Genomic DNA, 9,910 nt, shown 5'->3' with positions numbered 1-9,910 from the left:
AACACTACACTTATTAATATTTAACTGTTAGAGAAAACACTACAATTATTAATATCTAACTGTTAGAGAAAACACTACACTTATTAATATCTAACTGTAAGAGAAAACACTACACCTATTAATATCTAACTGTTAAAGAAAACACTACACCTATTAATATCTAAATGTTAGAAAAAACACTACACTTATTAATATCTGATAGAGAAACACTACACTTATTAATATCTGTTAGAGAAAACACTACACTTATTAGTATCTGTTAGAGAAAACACTACACCTATTAATATCTATCTGTTAGAGAAAAACACTACACTTATTAATATCTAACTGTTAGAGAAAACACTACACTTATTAATATCTAACTATTAGAGAAAACACGACACCTATTAATATCTGTAAGAGAAAACACTACACTTGTTAATATCTAACTGTTAGAAAAAACACTACACCTATTAATATCTATTAGAGAAAACCCTACACTTATTAAGACATAACTGTTAGAGAAAACCCTACACCTATAAATAACTGTAAGAGAAAAGACTACAATTATTAATATCTAACTGTTAGAGAAAACACTACACCTATTAATATCTAACTGTAGAGAAAACACTATACCTATTATTATCTAACTGTTAGAGAAAGCACTACACTTATTAATATCTGTTAGAGAAAATATTACATTTATTAATACTTAACTGTTAGAAAAAACACTACACTTATTAATATCTAACTGTCAGAAAAAACACTACACCTATTTTTATCTGTTAGAAAAAAACACTACAGTTATTTATATCTAACTGTTAGAGAAAACACAACAACTATTAATATCTCATAGAGAAAACACTACACCTATTAATATCTGTAAGAGAAAACACTACACTCATTAGTATCTGTTAGAGAAAACACTACACTTATTAATATCTAACTGTAAGAGAAAACACTACACCTTATTAATATCTAACTGTTAGAGAAAAAACACAATTATTAATATCTAACTGTTAGAGAAAACACTACACTTATTAATATCTGTTAGAGAAAACACTACACTTATTAATATTTAACTGTTAGAAAAACACTACACTTATTAATATCTAACTGTTAGAAAAAACACTACACCTATTATTATCTGTTAGAAAAAACACTACACTTATTAATATCTAACTGTTAGAGAAAACACTACAACTACTGGTATCTCATAGAGAAAAACACTACACCTATTAGTATCTGTAAGAGAAAACACTACACTTATTAGTATCTGTAAGAGAAAACACTACACTTATTAATATCTAACTGTTAGAGAAAACACTACACCTATTAATACTAACTGTTAGAGAAAACACTACACCTATTAATATCTGTTAGAGAAAACACTACACTTATTAATATCTAACTGTTAGAGAAAACACTACACCTATTAATATCTGTTAGAGAAAACACTACACTTATTAATATTTAACTGTTAGAGAAAACATACAATTATTAATATCTAACTGTTAGAGAAAACACTACACTTATTAATATCTAACTGTAAGAGAAAACACTACACCTATTAATATCTAACTGTTAAGAGAAAACACTACACCTATTAATATCTAAATGTTAGAAAACACTACACTTATTAATATGTGTTAGAGAAAACACTACACTTATTAATATCTGTTAGAGAAAACACTACACCTATTAATATCTATCTGTTAGAGAAAACACTACACTTATAAATAACTAACTGTTAGAGAAAACACTACACTTATTAATATCTAACTGTTAGAGAAAACACTACACCTATTAATATCTGTAGAGAAAACACTACACTTATTAATATCTAACTGTTAGAAAAAAAACACTACACCTATTAATATCTGTTAGAGAAAACACTACATTATTAATACTTAACTGTTAGAGAAAACACTACACCTATAAATAACTGTTAGAGAAAAAACTACACTTATTAATATCTAACTGTTAGAGAAAACACTACACCTATTAATATCTAACTGTAGAGAAAACACTACACCTATTATTATCTAACTGTTAGAGAAAACACTACACTTATTAATATCTGTTAGAGAAAATATTACACTTATTAATACTTAACTGTTAGAAAAAACACTACACTTATTAATATCTAACTGTTAGAGAAAACACTACACTTATTAATATCTGTTAGAGAAAATACTACACTTATTAATACTAACTGTTAGAAAAAACACTACACTTATTAATATCTAACTGTTAGAAAAACACTACACTTATTAATATCTGTTAGAGAAAACACTACACTTATTAATATCTAACTGTTAGAGAAAACAATACACTTATTAATATTCTGTTAGAGAAAAACACTACACTTATTAATATCTAACTGTTAAAGAAAAACACTACACTTATTAATATCTGTTAGAGAAAACACTACACTTATTAATATCTAACTGTTAGAAAAAACACTACACTTATTAATATCTGTAAGAGAAAACACTACACTTATTAATATTTAACTGTTAGAGAAAACACTACACTTATTAATATCTAACTGTTAAAGAAAACACTACACCTATTAATATCTGTTAGAGAAAACACTACACTTATTAATATCTAACTGTAAGAGAAAACACTACACTTATTAATATCTGTTAGAGAAAACACTACACTTATTAATATCTAACTGTTAGAGAAAAAACTACACTTATTTATATCTACTGTTAGAGAAAAACACAACAACTATTGGTATCTGTTAGAGAAAACACTACACCCATTAATATCTGTAAGAGAAACACTACACTTATTAATATCTGTTAGAGAAAACACTACACTTATTAATATCTAACTGTTAGAGAAAACACTACACCTATTAATATCTGTTAGAAAAAACACTACACTTATTTATATCTACTGTTAGAGAAAAACACAACAACTACTGGTATCTCATAGAAAAACACTACACCCATTAATATCTGTTAGAGAAAACACTACACTTATTAATATCTGTTAGAGAAAACACTACACTTATTAATATTTAACTGTTAGAAAAACACTACACTTATTAATATCTAACTGTTAGAAAAAACACTACACCTATTTTTATCTGTTAGAAAAACACTACACTTATTTATATCTAACTGTTAGAGAAAACACTACAACTATTAATATCTCTTAGAGAAAACACTACACCTATTAGTATCTGTAAGAGAAAACACTACACTTATTAATATCTGTTAGAGAAAACACTACACTTATTAATATCTAACTGTTAGAGAAAACACTATACCTATGAATATATAACTGTTAGAGAAAACACTACACTTATTAATATCTAACTGTTAAAAAAAACTACACTTATTAATATCTGTTAGAGAAAACACTACACTTATTAATATCTAACTGTTAGAGAAAACACTACACTTATTAATATCTAACTGTAGAGAAAACACTACACTTATTAATATCTAACTGTTTGAGAAAACACAAAACACTTATTAATCTATCTGTTAGAGAAAACACTACACTTATTAATATCTGTTAGAGAAAACACTATACTTATTAATATTAAAACTGTTAGAAAAACACTACACTTATTAATATCTAACTGTTAGAAAAAAAACACTACACCTATTTTTATCTGTTAGAAGAAAACACTACAGTTATTTATATCTAACTGTTAGAGAAAACACAACAACTACTAATATCTCATAGAGAAAACACTACACCTATTAGTATCTGTTAGAGAAAACACTACACTTATTAATATCTGTAAGAGAAAACACTACACCTATTAATATCTGTTAGAGAAAACACTACACTTATTAATATCTAACTGTTAGAGAAAACACTACACCTATTAATATGTAACTGTTAGAAAAACACTACACTATTAATATCTGTTAGAAAAACACTACACTTATTTATATCTACCTGTTAGAGAAAACACTACAACTATTGGTATCTCATAGAGAAAACACTAAACCCATTAATATCTGTAAGAGAAAACACTACACTTATTAATATCTGTTAGAGAAAACATTACACTTATTAATATCTAACTGTTAGAGAAAACACTATACCTATTAATATCTAACTCTTAGAGAAAACACTACACTTATTAATATCTAAAGGTTAAAAAAACTACACTTATTAGTATCTGTTAGAGAAAACACTACACTTATTAATATCTAACTGTTAGAGAAAACACTACACCTATTAATATCTAACTGTTTGAGAAAACACTACAATTATTAATATCTAACTGTTAGAGAAAACACTACACTTATTAATATCTGTTAGAGAAAACACTATACTTATTAATATTTAACTGTTAGAGAAAACACTACACTTATTAATATCTATTTGTTAAAGAAAACACTACACCTATTAATATCTGTTAGAGAAAACATTACACCTATTAATATCTAACTGTTAGAGAAAACAATATGCTTATTAATACCTGTTACAGAAAACACTACACTTATTAATATCTAACTGTTAGAAAAACACTACACTTATTAATATCTAACTGTTAAAGAAAAAACACTACACCTATTAATATCTAAATGTTGAGAAAACACTACACTTATTATTATCTAACTGTTAGAAGAAAACACTACACTTATTAATATCTGTTAAAGAAAAACTACACTTATTAATATCTAACTGTTAGAGAAAACACTACACTTATTAATATCTAACTGTTAAAGAAAATACTAAACTTATTAATATCTAACTGTTAAAAAACACTACACTTATTAATATCAGTTAGAGAAAACACTACACTTATTAATATCTAACTGTTAGAGAAATCACAACACTTATTAATATCTAACTGTTAGAGAAAATACTAAACTTATTAATATCTAACTGTTAGAAAAACACTACACTTATTAATATCTGTTAGAGAAAACACTACACATATTAATATCTAACTGTTAGAGAAAACACTACACCTATTAATATCTATCTGTTAGAGAAAACAAAAACACTTATTAATATCTAACTGTTAAAGAAAACACTATACTTATTAATTTTAACTGTTAGAGAAAACACTACACTTATTAATACTCTAACTGTTAGAGAAAACACTACACTTACATATCTGTTAGAGAAAACACTACACTTATTAATATCTAACTGTTAGAGAAAACACAATAACTACTAGTATCTCATAGAGAAAACAATACACTTATTAATATTTAACTGTTAGAGAAAACACAATAACTACTAGTATCTCATAGAGAAAAAACACTACACCTCTTTTTTATATGTTAGAGAAAACACTACACTTATTAATATTTAACTGTTACAGATAGCTCTATACCTAATAATATCTGTTAGAGAAAACACTACACTTATTAATATCTAACTGTTAGAGAATACACCACACCTATTGATATCTCTTAGAGAAAACACTACACTTATTAATATCAACTGTTAGAGAAAACACTACACCTATTAATATCTAACTGTTAGAGAAAACAATATGCTTATTAATACCTGTTACAGATAACACTACACTTATTAATATCTAACTGTCAGAGAAAACACTACACTTATTAATATCTGTTAGAGAAAACACTATACTTATTAATATTTAACTGTTAGAAAAAACACTACACTTATTAATATCTAACTGTAAGAAAACACTACCTATTTTTATTATCTGTTAGAAAAAACACTACAGTTATTTATATCTACCTGTTAGAGAAAACACAACAACTACTGTTATCTCATAGAGATGAAACAAACTACATCCATGATAGTATCTGTAAGAGAAAACACTACACTTTATTATTATCTGTTAGAGAAAACACTACACTTATTAATATCTAAGTCTAGAGAAAACACTACACTTATTAATATCTAAATGTTAAAAAAAAACTACACTTATTAGTATCTGTTAGAAAACACTACACTTATTAATATCTAACTGTCAGAGAAAAAACACTACACTTATTAATATCTAACTGTAAGAGAAAACACTACACTTATTAATATCTAACTGTTTGAGAAAACACTACACTTATTAATATCTGTTAGAGAAAAATACTATACTTATTATTATTTAACTGTTAGAGAGAAACTTCTACACTTATTAATATCTAACTGTTAGAAAAAACACTACACCTATTTTTATCTGTTAGAAAAACTCTACCGTTATTTATATCTAACTGTTAGAGAAAAAAACAGAACAACTATTGGTATCTCTAGAGAAAACACTACACCTATTAATATCTGTTAGAGAAAAACACTACACTTATTAATATCTGTTAGAGAAAAAACACTACACTTATTAATATCTAACTGTTAGAGAAAACACTACACCTATTAATACTAACTGTTATAGAAAACACTACACCTATTATATATCTGTTAGAAAAAAACACTACACTTATTAATATCTAACTGTTAGAGAAAACACTACACCTATTGATATCTCTTAGAGTAAACACTACACTTATTAATATTTAACTGTTAGAGAAAACACTACAATTATTAATATCTAACTGTTAGAGAAAACACTACACTTATTAATATCTAACTGTAAGAGAAAACACTACACCTTATTAATATCTAACTGTTAAAGAAAACACTACACCTATTAATATCTAAATGTTAGAAAACACTATACTTATTAATATAACTGATAGAAAAACACTACACTTATTAATATCTGTTAGAGAAAACACAACACTTATTAGTATCTGTTAGAGAAAACACTACGCCTATTAATATCTATCTGTTAGAGAAAACACTACACTTATTAATATCTAACTGTTAGAGAAAACACTACACTTATTAATATCTAACTATTAGAGAAAACACGACACCTATTAATATTTGTTAGAGAAAACACTACACTTGTTAATATCTAACTGTTAGAAAAGCACTACACCTATTAATATCTATTAGAGAAAACACTACACTTATTAAGTCTTAACTGTTAGAGAAAACCCTACACCTAATAATAACTGTAAGAGAAAAGACTACAATTATTAATATCTAACTGTTAGAGAAAACACTACACCTAATAATATCCAATGTTAGAGAAAAGCACTACACTTATTAATATCTGTTAGAGAAAACATTACACTTATTAATATCTAACTGTTAGAAAAACACAACACTTATTATATATCTAACTGTTAGAGAAAAAACACTAAAGTTATTAATATCTGTTAGAGAAAACACTACACTTATTAATATCTAACTGTTAGAGAAACAATATACTTATTAATATCTGTTACAAAAACACTACACTTATTAATATCTAACTGTTAAAGAAAACACTACACTTATTAATATCTGTTAGAGAATACACTACACTTATTAATATCTATTTGTTAAAGAAAACACTACACCTATTAATATCTGTTAGAGAAAACATTACACTTATTAATATCTAACTGTAAGCGAAAACATTACACTTATTAATATCTGTTAGAGAAAACACTACACTTATTAATATCTAACTGTTAGAGAAAAAAACTACACCTATAAATATCTAACTGTTAGAGAAAACAATATGCTTATTAATATCTAACTGTTAGAAAAAACACTACACTTATTAATATTTTTAGAGAAAACACTACACTTATTAATATCTAACTGTTAAAAAAAACACTACACCTCTTAATATCTGTTAGAGAAAACACTTTACTTATTAATATGTATTTGTTGGAGAAAACACTACACTTATTATTATCTAACTCTTAAAAAAACACTACACTTATTATTATCTAACTCTTAAAAAAACACTACACTTATTAATACTTAACTGTTAGAGAAAACACTACACCTATTAATATCTGTTAGAGAAAACACTACACTTCTTAATATCTAACTGTTAGAGAAAACACTACACTTATTAATATCTAACTGTTAGAGAAAACACTCCACCTATTAATATATGTTAGAGAAAACACTACAGCTATTAATATCTAACTGTCAGAGAAAACACTACAATTATTAATATCTAACTTAGAGAAACACCAGACTTATTAACATTGATCTGTTAGAGATACACTACACTTATTATTGTCGATCTATTAGAGAAACTCTGGACTTATTAATATTTATTTGTTAGAAAAACACTACACTTATTAAGACTGTTTTATTCTGTTACATGGTTTACAATCTTCAAAGTGAATTATATTTTGTCTGTACCAGTGTATCATGATATAGCTGTTAGCTGTTTCCGTCAAATTTTGGCATATGTGTAGTTGGTGTTTAGCGCTTGATTAATAATATTGAATTTTGATAACAAAAACCCGAAATACATTTCTGAAAAATATATCAAAATGAGAGGATCCTAAATTTCAAACAACATTTTAAAAAAATCTATTTTAGAGGTTTGAACTTAGTGTATTGATATTTATTGTCGACTGGTGATATAAATTTAAAATAATTGTTCCTAAATGTCTATAACTGTGCCTTAAATAGTCATCAAATGCAGCGTAAATTCTAAAATCACATGTGACACCGAGATTTTAAAGCCTTATGCCCAGTTATAGTGTTTAATAACATCATAACTTAATTATGTTTTTTATTATTGTCGCGTTTCTTCCATTTTGTTCAAAATGATTAAAACGTTCTAATGATTTATATAAACCTAATTTGATTATTATTATGCATGTTGGCTAAAAAAAAAAGAGTTTCTAATATCGGAGTTCATTTCTGAAGAATGCAAAAGAAATAATATTGTAAAATAAGTTGATTTACATGTAGAATGGAATTGTATGAAAAACCTTATTTTCACATTCTGAAATCCCTCTGGTTTAGCTATGTGTTTAAGGGTTTATAACACCAAACATTGGTTTTTTTAATACCTTGTATGAGCAAAGCCCATTGTGTGGCTTTGTTCTTAACAACAAAGTCAGCCATCTTCTTCAACCATCTTGAACAAGTGTTTCTCATTTCCTCTTCGTGTTTTCAAAGTTTTATGCTTGTCTTGGGCATAGGAACATCTCTGTGCTGTTACAACCTATAGGGTGGGGAATGTCAGGAACTCACACACTGAATTTGCACACGAGGGTGGGTGTGTAGTTTTCAGTGTGGTTCCTGTTTTGCACCATAACTGAAACACAAAACCGTCCATGTCTGAGACTATTATAACCTGGTGAACAAACCAAACCTGCCTCACAATTGTTACAAACACCAGTACTGACTCTATAACTACCTGGTATTATTAATATCAAACACGTGTAATAAATTTCATTGTAGCCTGATATAGAATTATCATGTAAAATAACCCTAATTAATTCTAAGCACATTTTTAGGACGTTTTCACAACATAAGTATGAACAAAGACGTTTGAAGTTTCTGTTAGTGAGTAACGAAACTCTAATAATATATGTTAAACATTTCGGTGTATGAGTTTTTTTTGAAATTCTGCAAGCAGTGATATGAAACAAGAAAAATGATATACTAATTAGTTTGTTAATTACGGGCATGTATCGAGACCAAGATGATGAATAGTTTGGTGACTTTGTTCTGAAGAGGAAATATCTTGTTACCTCAGTTACTGTTAATAAGCAAACCTTAGAAAAGTAGCATGTTATACAAAATTAAACAGTAAGTTATCAAAATAATAAGTTATACCTTGTAGCATGTTATACAAAATTAAACCTTGTAGCAGGTTATCAAAATAACAAGTTATCACCTTGTAGCATGTTATACAAAATTAAACAGCAGGTTATCAAAATAATAAGTAACTTGTAGCATGTTATACAAAATTAAACAGCAGGTTATCAAAATAATAAGTAACTTGTAGCATGTTATACAAAATTAAACAGCAGGTTATCAAAATAATAAGTAACTTGTAGTAATGTTATACAAAATTAAACAGCAGGTTATCAAAATAATAAGTAACTTGTAGCATGTTATACAAAAAATTAAAACAACAGGTTATCAAAATAATAAGTAA

This window comes from Tachypleus tridentatus, chromosome 7 (genome assembly GCF_004210375.1).
Source record: "Tachypleus tridentatus isolate NWPU-2018 chromosome 7, ASM421037v1, whole genome shotgun sequence".
Lineage (NCBI taxonomy): Eukaryota > Metazoa > Arthropoda > Merostomata > Xiphosura > Limulidae > Tachypleus > Tachypleus tridentatus.
The sequence above is the reverse complement of the archived record's forward strand: the minus strand, read 5'-3'. Positions refer to the sequence as shown.